Genomic DNA, 13,165 nt, shown 5'->3' on the forward strand with positions numbered 1-13,165 from the left:
CATGACGTGGAAGAGTTTGGGTCCTAGGAGGTTAAGGTTAAATTGCTGGGACATCCACTCCTGAGAAGACTGTAACATTGTGTTAACACACACCTGAATGCTCCAGACCAGCAAACTGCTAAAATCTGGCTATATAGCAATACATAAAGTCAGAATTGATACAGTTATTTTTGACTTGTTATTGAAAACTTTCTTCAGTTTTTTGATTTTAGAAACATTTTTGAACGTGCAGTGAGGCAGTTAAAGTTATCACGAGTTATCATGAGTTATCACGATGAACACCGGTGTACCACAAGGCTGTGTGATGAGCCCTTTCCTCTACTCCCTCTTCACCCACGACTGCAGACCTGCTGATGATTCCAACACCATCATTAAGTTTGCAGATGACACCACGGTGATTGGCCTCATCAGTGACAACGATGAGGCCGTCTACAGGGAGGAGGTGGATCGTCTGGCTGAGTGGTGCGACACAAACAACCTGCTGCTTAACACCGAGAAGACTAAGGAGCTCATTGTGGACTACAGGAGGAATGCTGACCCACATCCACCCATCCACATTAAGGGGACGGCTGTGGAGCGTGTGAGCAGCTTCAAGTTCCTGGGAGTCCACATCTCCGAGGATCTCACCTGGACGACCAACTGCTCCAAGCTGGTCAAGAAGGCTCACCAGCGCCTCTTCTTCTTGAGGACTCTGAGCAAGAACCACCTGTCCTCAGACATCCTGGTGAACTTCTATCGTTGCACCATCGAGAGCATCCTGACCAACTGTATAACAGTCTGGTACGGGAACTGCTCTGCCTCGGACCGGAAGGCGTTGCAGAGGGTTGTGAAAACTGCCCAGCGCATCGCCGGAGCACCACTTCTTGCCATAAAAGACATCTACAGGAAGCGGTGTCTGAAAAGGGCTGGGAAAATCATCAGAGACCCCAGTCACCCATCACATGGACTCTTCACCCTCCTGCCCTCTGGGAGGCGCCACAGGAGCCTCCGGACTAAGACCACCAGGTACCGGAACAGCTTCTTCCCCACAGTTGTCAGACTCCTGAACTCTGCCTCCTGACATCTGACCCACGTTAACACATGAACTGAACATACACACACACAATGGACAACTGTACCCTCAAACACACAATAATAACATGGACTGAACCACCACTCACAACCACTAGCACTTTATATAGCCTCTGTAGAAATTATCCACATATCTCACTTATCTTAACTGCACTACTGTATAGCTCTGTGTAAATAATCATTCTGTACATTCGATAATCTTTAATCCTACAACTGTTTACAACTTGCATAGTTCCCATTTCTGTATAGCTGTGTATCTCAAATTCTGTAAAGTTATTTATTTCATATTCTGTATAGTTTTTCATATTTATATCCTGTTCATAGCCTGTACCTTCTATGCTCGCTTCGAGGCTGCAGCTAAGGTCTCCAACAATGCTAGTGTTAGCGGCGCTAACGGCTGCAGACAGGAAGATACTGCCAGCACCGGAAACGTGCTCGTCATCTCCGAGCATGAAGTAAGGAGAGCCTTCAAGAGAGTGAACACCAGGAAAGCAGCAGGACCAGACGGCATCCCAGGTCGTATCCTAAGAGACTGCGCATACCAGCTAGCTCCTGTGTTCACTGAGATATTCAACATCTCTTTATCTCAGTTGGTGATCCCCACATGCTTCAAAGAGTCCATCATTGTTCCTGTCCCGAAGAAACCCCACCCTGCTTCTCTCAATGACTATCGCCCTGTAGCCCTCACCTCAGTAGTGATGAAGTGCTTTGAACGCCTGGTCAGAGACTTCATCATTTCTTCACTACCAGACACACTGGACCCACTACAGTTCGCTTACCGTCCAAATCGTTCCACAGACGATGCCATCTCTCATCTCCTCCACACATCACTCACTCACTTGGACACTAGAAGGGGGAATTATGTTAAAATGCTCTTCATAGACTACAGCTCTGCATTTAACACCATAATTCCCTCCACACTCACCACCAAGCTGGAGCATCTGGGACTCAGCTCATCTATGTGTCAGTGGATCTCCAACTTCCTAACTGGCAGACCACAGGCAGTAAGGATGGGCGGACATGTCTCAGCCTCCACCACTCTCAGCACTGGAGCCCCCCAGGGGTGTGTTCTGAGCCCCCTGCTGTACTCTTTGTACACATATGACTGTGTGGCCACTACCAGCTCCACCACCATCATCAAGTTTGCTGACGACACCGTCGTGGTGGGCCTGATCTCTGATAACAACAAGACGGCCTACCTGAAGGAGATTAGGAATCTGGAGAACTGGTGCCAGAGGAACAACCTCCTTCTAAACGTCAGTAAGACAAAGGAGCTGATAGTGGACTTCAGCACTAAGCAGGAGAGGAACTACCAGACCCCCGTCATCAACGAGTGCCCAGTGGAGAGAGTGGACAGCTTCAAATACCTCGGAGTTCACATCACGCAGGACCTGTCATGGTCCTGTCACATCAACACCGTGGTGAAAAAGGCCCGACAGCGTCTCTACCACCTAAGACGCTTGAGAGACTTCCAACTGCCCTCCAAGGTGCTCAGGAACTTTTACTCGTGCACCATAGAGAGCATCCTGGCGGGAAACATCTTAACCTGGTTCGGGAACAGCACCATGCAGGACAGACGAGCTCTACAGAGGGTTGTGCGGTCAGCTGAGCGCACCATCCGCTCCGAGCTCCCTGACCTGCACTCAATCTACAGCAGGCGGTGCTGGACCAAGGCCAGGAAGATCGTGAAGGACCTCAGCCATCCCAACAACAGACTGTTCTCTCTGCTGAGGTCAGGAAAGCGATTCCGCTCCCTGAAGACCAACACAGAGAGACTGAGGAGGAGCTTCTTCCCGCAGGCGATACGGTCTCTCAATCACACCACCACACAGTACTGACCCACACATATGGTTCTTACACACACACTGGACTTTCTGGACTTTGGTTTTGCACAACACTGGTCACTATATTCTTCATTTCCGGTTAATACTTGTACAGCTGCTGTTATTGTGTATATATTTATTTATATTTGGATTTCTTCATACATTCTTATATAGTTCTATATTGTGTATTGTGTATTTTGTTGTACAGTTATTTTATTTTCAACTTTAATTTATATATTTTATCTTATTCTTCCCAGTTAAATTTACCCTTCATTCTAATTTGTGTTGTACAGTTATTTCATTTTTAACCTTAATTTATATTTTATTCCTTCCTAGTTAAATTTACCCTTTTTAATTTTTCATATTTATTTCCTATCTTTTTCATAGCCTTTTCCTTTTTTGTTTTCTTTAGGTCACGAGCAGTTGTCCAAGCATTTCACTACATATCGTACTGTGTATGACTGTGTACGTGACAAATAAAAATTTGAATTTGAATTTGAATTTACATAGCTTGTACTCACTACAGCCTGTACATACTTATAGTTATAGAATATTCACAACATACTTCATACCGTGTACATTATAACATACCATAATAGACCCATTTCTGTATCTATATTATTGCTAATATATATTGTAATATATATATATCACTAAAGCACTTCTGGATGGATGCAAACTGCATTTCGTTGCCCTGTACCTGTGCATGTGCAATGACAATAAAGTTGAATTCTATTCTATTCTATTCTATTCTAAAGACACGACTTCTCTCGAACCACAGTTGGGTTAGCGGAGATGCTACTGTGCTCTGCTACTTAACACTGATTGGAGCTTTAATATTTAGAAGCCCATGTTTCTATTTATTTGTATGATGTTAAGTAAAGCATGACATTTTGTGAAATGTATATGGGAGTTTCAGTACAATGTAAATGCGAAAATAGCACTATTTCCAGAGCTTCTGCAGCTTCAGTCTCAACCCAAACAAGTACAAGATCTCACAGCGCAGCACTTTTGCTTATTACAAATGTACATTACAGCAGATCTGCAGACTCTCTGGATTTGATATCAGGGAGTCTGTTTCTTTGTTGATGCCGATAGGAGCTACAGAAGTCTCATCTTTCATTTTGGAGCAACTTTGCTGCAGGCTGTTGTCTCAACATCTGATCAGTCTCACCATGTTTGCTGAAGAAGTGACAAAATTAAAATGCACACACAGACACACACCGGGGCAGTTTTGGGTTTCACAAGTTGCCACTTTTGCAGGTCTGGCATTTCCCTGCTCACATCTATCACTCTGCTACTTTTAATGGGCTAAATGAGAGCAAAGTGGAAAGGCATCAGGGCCTAAACACAATGGAAGGCAATAACTGATGTGCTCTATTTAGCACGTCTAATTTGACATTTCTGTGGAGGAACTGCAGGCGGTAGATTTGATGCTTCAGCAGCACTGCTGCCTGCATGCCAACGCTGAGAAGAGTGAAGCAAGTTGATTATATTTTCTGGTCGCAGACTTTTCAACAGCCTGAGACGAGCTACACAATGAACGTTCGCTCTCCAGCAACACCCAAGTTTAGGCTGCAGTCGTCCTGAATGTTGCAGGGGGAATCTTTCTAATTTGTTAGCTGCTAATTATCCATTTCTCACATCAACATATGCCGTCTAATCAGAAGACACATTGAGTGTGTTTGTGTAACCTTTTCCATAAAATCTTCATAGCCTCATACTCATTGGCTCCCCTGGTGAACCTCTTCTGCTCTTGTGGGTGGTAAAACCTAAACTGCAGAATAATGTGAAGTTTTGTTTGACGGTTTTCACAGCTCATGTGAACTTTTCACAAAGAGCTCATATTAAACACACAAAGGATCCTTTTCCTGGTTTCTGTGACTACTGCTGCTAAGTCTGTAAAAGGTGTTGGAAGGAGATAAAGTGAAAAAAGCAGCCTCGGGTGTCAAAGACACACAATATTTCTACCCATTTTCTGACCTTCTCCACAATGTTGGGGCTCAAAGACTTCAGTGTTGCTTCTTGTGGCAATTGTTGCTCCAATGTCACTCAGCAAATCAGTGTTTCAAGTTTACCTTTGAATAATGAAAACCTTGTGAGTTGAAAGGTTGAACAAATAAACTCCAGATGAAAGTGAGCCAGGGATGCTATGCTCTTACAGGATATTACAAAGCCACTGGTAAACAAGGACCTGCGGAAGTGCACTTATTTCCAATTATCCTGAGGCACAACAGACAACACAAAAGATACTTTACAGCTAGTCTCACGGTTACTGACACACAAGACGTTCGATTAATTGAAGTTTTGGTTATTTAGCTGTAAAGTCTGGTTGAGTTTGGACTGTAGAAACATTTCCTTCAGAGTTAGAGGTGAGGCTTTGTTATGACCCCTTACACACCTTCAGCATTACTGTCTAGCATGCATGGTGATGTTGCCATTTGTGTGGCAGGGTCTTCGTGAGCTTTTATTAAAGTCAAGATTGCCCCATTGGGTCACGACTTAGACAGGATCGTAGGACAACTGGACAACGACAAAGTCGACCAACAGAACTGACGAGCCTCGCATCGAGAGTCAGTTATGGTCACCACGTTGGTCGTATTGTGCACAAGCAAGGACATCACCATAGCAATGTCACTAAGTAACCACATGCTGAGGGAGAGGGTACTCGCTGTGGTGTTCTTCTGAAAGACACGGGTCACCATTAAGCCAAAACCTCCACGTTAGAAAAAAGACACTTTTCTCCAGCTGCTGCAGCAACTCCCTATCAGAGAGTCTCTGCACAGATCAACATGATCACTGTACGCTCACGTCTTCAACCCAGCAGCAGCAGATGTGACATAACTTCGAACAACGGAAGACAAATGCCCAACATTGCTGTTATATTGGTTGGTTTGATGTTTCCACTGTGCACCGTCTCTGTCGTGTTTAGTGTTAGTTATTAGCCTTTGTAGGTTTGTCTCATCATGTGTCTTCTTGCTTTTGTTTCTTTCCTTCCTGCGTGACCATCTGCCCGCCCTCATTAGTTTCACCCGTGTTTGACCGTCTCCACCTGCTCCTGTTTCCTTAGACCGTGCACAGTCTCATGTTTCCCTTTTGTCTTTGTCAGATCTTTAGTTTGCTCCCTAAGAATTAACCTCACATTCTTCTTCTTGCTACTTTTGCAGATTCATGTTTTGTTTCTTCGTGGACTTGCTGTACTTCTGGATTCTTGGAGAAACCAATAAAAAGTTATTTTTTTAATTTTACCTACCCAGCATCTTGCATTTGGCTCTAAAAGCTAAACGCACATGAAATTTCTCAATTTTTTTGCATACTAATGGTAACCGTGCCTACAAGAGTAAGAATATCAGAAGAAAACATCTGGGTCAATTTATTTCAGATGTTGCAGGACTTCTATTGAGGACAGTCAAACTATTTTGGATGTAGACAAATGACACTAAAGATATCGTGTATGTAATAATATGTCATTAATGGGTCCTGAAATCTTTTTATCATTACACAATTCATTAAATTTTTTTAATTAGCTTCCATACGATCCAATCCACAGGACTCATGCTTGTCAGTTTATCAGTGTCAGTGTAGTGGTGGTGTTACACCTGATTCACATGAAAGCCTCTTCGTTCTGTTTCCACCTGTGTGCACGGCTGCATTTTCCAACACAGAGAATAAAAAAGTACCTTTAAATCAATAACATCACTGCTATGAATATGATCCCATTAATGTCTCATCTTAACTCCTCACAAGGTTATAGGCTGCTTCAACACCATCTTTAATGTGACCCCAACGTGACCTAAAGAATACATAATCAACCTGACAAAGAAAAAAGGCCTTCGACTTCCCCCTTTCAATCAGAGCTGAGGAAGTCCAGCTGCCCTTCACTTAACCCTTAAGGACACAGATCAGTTACTGAGAGCAGCCTTATTGGATCCTATTTCATCACCTCGCTGGTGCCTGCAGGAATATACCCACAACAATACCTTCTAACAAGCTCTGCAGCGCAATAACTACCCAGAGTCACCTTTGGTAGACGGTTTAAAGATCTGAGCAGCTGGCAGGGAAGCTGGATTCAGATGTGGGGGATGAGATTTAAAAAGAAAAAGAAAATGCTGACCTTAAGGTTGTAGAGCAAATGCTTTGCAGCCCATGACACATGAAACATAGCTAAAAAATGGTGCATCATAATTTGAAGATTGGTTTCTGGTTAATAACACAGAAAAAAAACCTGGCGGGCAATAATGCAAAGGTTTAAAACTACAGCGGCACGTAAGCTTATCGAGAACATGGAAGGAGAAAAAGATTATATATATGCGATTATATCAGACAGTGTTTGAGTCAGCAGGTTTCCTGTCAGTACTGGGGTTCAATGGAGCTGCTATGTTACTACAAAAACATGTCCGATGACTCATGGTGATGAGAACAAAACTCTCCAACGCTACAGAACAACTTCAACATGTCAGAAAATGGCCAGTGTGGGTTTAACGCTGAATCTGTGATGCACGGACTCTTTAAGGAAACAATGTTGGGCAGTGAAAGACGGCTCTGCTGGTTAGTTATGAGGATCATTAACACTCACATCTGGAAAATAAGAGCTAAAGTTGCTACTGAACAGTTTAAGGGTGCAGTTAGTTGTTTTTTTAGTTTATTTAATAGAAAAAATGAATTTATGAATTTACACTGATTAGTGTGTAATTACGTCTTCCAACAAACTGATGAGCTCTCATAAAATTAGAATCAATTGAAAACACACAGGAGCAGCAGGCTTTTGTGGAAGCTGCTGTGTTACCCCGCCATCTTGAAAACAGTGGCTGAGACGGACATTGGTGTTCTGCCTAATCACGTTTTCTATATTTGGACAGAGATTAGCCCAATACGTAGCGTACCAATAGTGGAGAAGAAGAGAGCTAAAGAGAGCTCACAGGTACAGATGCAAATTTAATTTGCATTCATGAAGTTTTATCATTCGAGATGGGATCCCCTTCACCAAAGAAGCAAAAAATGAGAAGGTAAGCGACTTGGCCACCATGTTGATAAAATGTCATCCTCTTCTACCTCAGCTCAGGCCTCAGAGCCCTAACATACAAAAAAAGAGCGTAAGCGTGCTTATTTATTAATGATATCGTCACACTTAGAGATGAGATGATGAGATGAGATAGCCTTTATTTGTCAGTTGCAGGTCTTTTGCCCACAACCGAGATGACAGACCTTGCCGACCGTACATACAATACACAAACATCACATTGAGGAGACAGGTCAGGCTAGGTAGCGAGGAAAAAAACATCGAAATGTGTAACACAAAAGGATAATACAGGAATGCACAGATATCAACACACTATAGCACAATAAACAAAGACAAGCAACATGGGAAAGAGTTCCAGTGTGTACATCTGATCTGGGACCGCTGCAATCTTTCGACTGCGCCTCCAACTGACCCGATGTCCACATCAGAGGGGAGGTAAGCATTGGAGGTGGCGTTGGATCCGGGGTAAGGAGGGTGATGCGTCGGTGAGTGCTTATCAGTATCAGTATATGTATATGTGTGCGTGTCCATAGTTCAGCTGAGACAGTGTCCTTCGCCCTGCCAGGCTAAGTAAACAGTCTTCCAGCCAACCCAGGTGGCCTTGCATGGAATGGGAAGGAACAGACTAAACACAGTTGTTATCAGGGTGTTTTGTTCAGCTCCGGCCTTGCAGCTGGCGCCGAAGAGGTATCCGCATGAAGTGATGGTATTTTTTACTTTAGTGCGAACAGCTCATATGAATTTCAAAGCAGTTCTACAGTCCAACACTGGTCTCTCAATCTCCCGTTGGAGAGCCGCGAGCTTCGCCATACTTGCGTTCTGTGATGTTGTCATTTCTTGTGCTCAAGGAGCCAATTTCTGAGAACTCACGGCAGCGTGCCTCCCCGAGATGTCATCCAATTTTGCGCCCAGAGATGTTATTCCAGGCTAGCCCTTCCGAGATGTATCCAGTCTGCAGTCAGAGATCTTATTCTGAGTATTCACAGCAGCCGTAGCCTCTCCAAGATCTTATCCGTGTTGACTCAATGAGCCCATTTTGAGAAACTCACGCCTCTCCCATCGTTCCAATCCCAGCGGGCAGCCTTGTGGGAGTTTGAACAGCCGGTTCCGCTTCCTTAATTCTTCGATAAGTCAGGGCCAAGCCAGCTCCGATCAGCCAGAACCCTGTTACCATGGTTCCGAATAGGTAGATATCTTCAGCACTCAGGCTCACCCGAGCCCAAACTTCTCGTTGAGAAAGGGGTGTCAATTGCATTTAGGGATCAGTTGATCCAATCCATAATTCCTCTTTTAGGTTTTAGAGAACAGACTGTGAGAGAATATTCCAGGGAAAATACAAAAAAACCCACGAGACTAGACAAGGACATAAGCAGGGAAGATAAGGGAGAGGAGAAAAAGTGCGTCCGCCTCCTCCGAGAGCCAAAGAAGGAAACTTATTGTCAGCAGATTAGAGATGTGACCCTCCCGTCTCCGGACAGCTGACAACAAGCCGGCTAAACGACAACAACATCCAGCTATAAGCTAACATTACGCCAGCTAAAGTTTGGCTCGAGTGTCCTAAAAATCACACTTTCCCTCTGACAAACAGCTTGATCAGATTCTCACATCGTATAAGGGTTTCTTCACTAAGCGTGCTGGGTTGCAGCTACACCCTCCAACTCACATTTCTTATGATATTTAAAGTGTGTTGTGATCTAGGACGCTGAATGTGGAACCGCTGAGCAAAAGGAAAAAAGAAAGCCCGGAGAGAAGATTCATGGATGTAGTAAAGGAAGACATGCAGAGGCTTGGTGTGACAGAGGAGGATGATAGAGATAGTGAGATGGAGGCAGATGATCTGCTCTGGTGACCCCTAAAGGGAGCAAGAAGAAGAAAAATAAGAAGAAATCTAAACAGTTTTGCCTAATCAAGAAGAAGAGAAGGGAGAATGTTGTGATCTCTCTTGTGTGAGTAGAAAAATCAACTGCTTCAGCCTCTAAATGTGGAATTTTTCAGTTTTGAAAATGGAAAATGTGCATTTCATGAACGTGGACATGAATGAGCAGACATTAGAGCGGTCTGATTAAAAAAGTTGTTTTCTAGGACGCAAAAAAAATGGAAGATTCACGTCCACAAAAACGAATCAATGTCTTACAAGTCGTGACTACTTCACAAACTCCTTTGAAACTGTTGTGTTTAGTATTGATCTTGTACTGACTCTTCATCCAACTTTTTCAATTCCAACCTTAAGTTTTTTTTCATCGTGGGGGGACCCGCTGTAGACATTAATCAACAAGAAATGAAAACAACACAGGCGACATCTGCAACATGAAGCTCAAGCAGAGCTTTTTAAAGCACCAAGAGTGATTGAGGGGTGACAAAGCTGCTCCTGCTGCGTTCTACGAACACCAAAAGCAGCTGGAAACAACCTTTTCCCCCAAATTCACATCAGTAGAGATTTAGCCACAATCTGCAGCGACACAGAAACGGCAGATTAAAAGTGAGAGCTGATTCTCTTTTCTTGGACATCATAAGCCTTTAAATAGCAGCCTGCCTCATTCGGCGTCACACACACTCGGGGACTAAGTTGAGAACATGGCCACAGTCCAGGAATAATTCAAAGCAGGACAACAGACAGACTCCTGTGTCGACTGGACAGAAATCACCACAAAAATAACAGCAGGGAAGGGAGACAGACGGAGGCTGTGTTCACATGTGTCTCTGTGTTGTAACGCTCTCCCTGATCTCATGTTTGTTCAGCGAGTGTCAGCAGAAAGACGTTTGTGTTAGAAAAACAGAGGTCAGCTGATATCAGCATTCAACCCATCAATTTGAATATCTGAATGTTCCTGAGCTTTTAATTAAATTTTACAGCATTTAACCAGAGATAGGTTTAGTCACACTGGCAGGGCAGCAGTAGGAATGATAATGACAAGGACAAAAACAGTGAAATACTGCAGTGGAATATAAAAGGAATGACAAAAGACAAAACACTATCTGAAATGTGTGGAAAGCAAGCAAAGGAAACAGGTACAAAAACACACTTTCATAACATCGCTGTCAGTTCGTATAAAGGCCTGTTTACATTGGATAAATATCACCAGGTGACCTCAAGCGATCTGTAATAACTGCAGCAGTTGTCTTTGCTCTTAATCTTGTGCAAATCTGCCATGTCTATAATCTTCATAATAAAAAAAACCCCATCAAAATAATGTTTATACATCTACTCCTGTGTGAGTAAATCTTTTTTAAATATGTTTTCCCCCCCCATCCTTTTAAGGGCAGAGCATCACAGAAGGCTGATAGTGGAAATTTATTAATGAGAGTTTTAATAGAATTCTGGGTGCAAATTCATGAGGCTCAGCATGGAGACCCATTACATTTCAGTCTCATCTGCAGATAATCCTCTGGATTTGCTCAGTAAATTTGGGTGAATCGCAGACTTCATTTATCCTGTGAGAAGGGGCAGGACCAGAGGGATGGCTAGTGGTGTAGTGTCCCCTCATACAATCTGACCATCCTCCCAAAACAACTACGAAAGGATGTATAATGATCAGAAAGAGGAGGCAAAGTAAATACAAAAAAGATGTAAGATGATCTTAAGGACATAAATGCCAAATGAACACAAATGGTGTTACAGTTAGCCCAAAGAGACAAGAACAACCACAATCAGATATAAATGACTTCAGAGAGCAGCAAACGACAAAACCACCACAGAAGGGAAGTAAAATGAAAAATAAAAGAAGAAAAACAAAGACACAATGTGACTATAAAGGAAAGGAAAATGTAGAGAAAAGGATACAAAATGATGCATATAAACACAAAATGACAATAAAGGATAGTGAATAGGTACACATGATTCTACAGAGGGATGGAAAAATATCCAGGGACACAAAACCACAGCAGAGAAAAGGGATACAAAATAATACCAGAGATACAAAATTAATATAAACAGATGCAAAAGGGCCGCAATGAGAATAAAAAATGCCCCCCAAAAATGCAATACAAATACAAAAGGATAGAAGATGACCTCAATGTTAAGCAAAATGCCCCCAAAACACAAAAGAAACCAGAGAGGTAAAAAAACAAAGAAGCCCAATAAGAAGCAAAATCAAAGAGAAAGAGAAACGAAAGAAATGCAAAATGACTACAATGGAAAGCAAAATGGCACAAGGAGGACTCAACAACAAAACAACAAAATAAAAGACAACTAAACAACATAACAACAACAGGTAGAAAGAGACCACTAAGTGACACAAAACAACTTTAACGTGCTAAAGATGAACACAATAAATAAATAAATTCCAAGAACCACAATAGGAAACAAAAGAATGTTAGAGAAGCAAAATGTCCCCGAAATAGATAAAAGAAACATAAAGCAAGACAGAGGAACCTGTTCTAAATGAATACAAAACAAAAAGCTCCAAAAACAAAGGGATGTGAAATGGCTCCAGAGATTTAAAAAATGACCACAAAGGGATCCAAAACAACCACAATGGGACACAAAATGACCACAACGAGACACACAAGACCATGAAATAACCATGTAGGAGTATGAAATATCTCAAGAGTCAGAAAATATCCTCAAGGGGATGCAAACAGACCTTGAAGAAAGGCAAGCTAAACCCACAGACACAGTGGGACGCAAAATAGTGCAAGAGAGACACCAAATTATCCAAAAGAGATACAAAGTGACTACAAAGAGAAGTTACATGCCCCAGAAGCACACAAAACAACAACAAATGAACAAAAAATTAGCACATCCCAAACAACCAAAATAGGATTTAAAATAGCCATAGGGAGGCAGGAAATGCCCACAAAAAGCTATAAAGGAGGCAAGAAAAACCATCAAAGATAAGCAGCCTACCACAAAACAGATGAGATGAAAATTAGCTTGAAGAGAAACTAAATAACCAATAAAAACACAAAAATATCACAGTGGGATGTAAAATGATCATAAACAGACATAAAATAACCACAGAGAGTTATACTACATGACTCAAAAACAAAAACATATGCAAAACAACCACAAAGCATGCATGGATCTTCCTAAGCGAGTGCCTCTGTGCAGAGATCTTCAAGCAGGTCTAATGCAAAGAAACAGCGAAAGAAGATAAGGTATGAGCTCCATTAAAAACACAGAGACTGTCAGTGTGAATGCAGCCTCAGAACTGGCAGCGTAAAGCCAAAGTCAGTCACTGATGAGTTAATGGAGAGTGAAAGGCGTGGGAATAATGTGGGAAAATGAGGAGCACACACGAACAAGGGTGTG

At 42.5% G+C, this 13,165-nt stretch overlaps 1 protein-coding gene across 4 annotated transcripts in view; it reads right to left on the minus strand.

The window, feature by feature from the left end:
• Nucleotides 1-13,165, minus strand: part of LOC309700306 (plakophilin-4-like) — a 79,863-nt gene that overhangs the window by 64,551 nt on the left and 2,147 nt on the right. The gene's annotated exons all lie outside the window — the stretch shown is intronic.

This window comes from Aulonocara stuartgranti (genome assembly GCF_965226115.1).
Source record: "Aulonocara stuartgranti genome assembly, chromosome: 23".
Classification (NCBI taxonomy): domain Eukaryota; kingdom Metazoa; phylum Chordata; class Actinopteri; order Cichliformes; family Cichlidae; genus Aulonocara; species Aulonocara stuartgranti.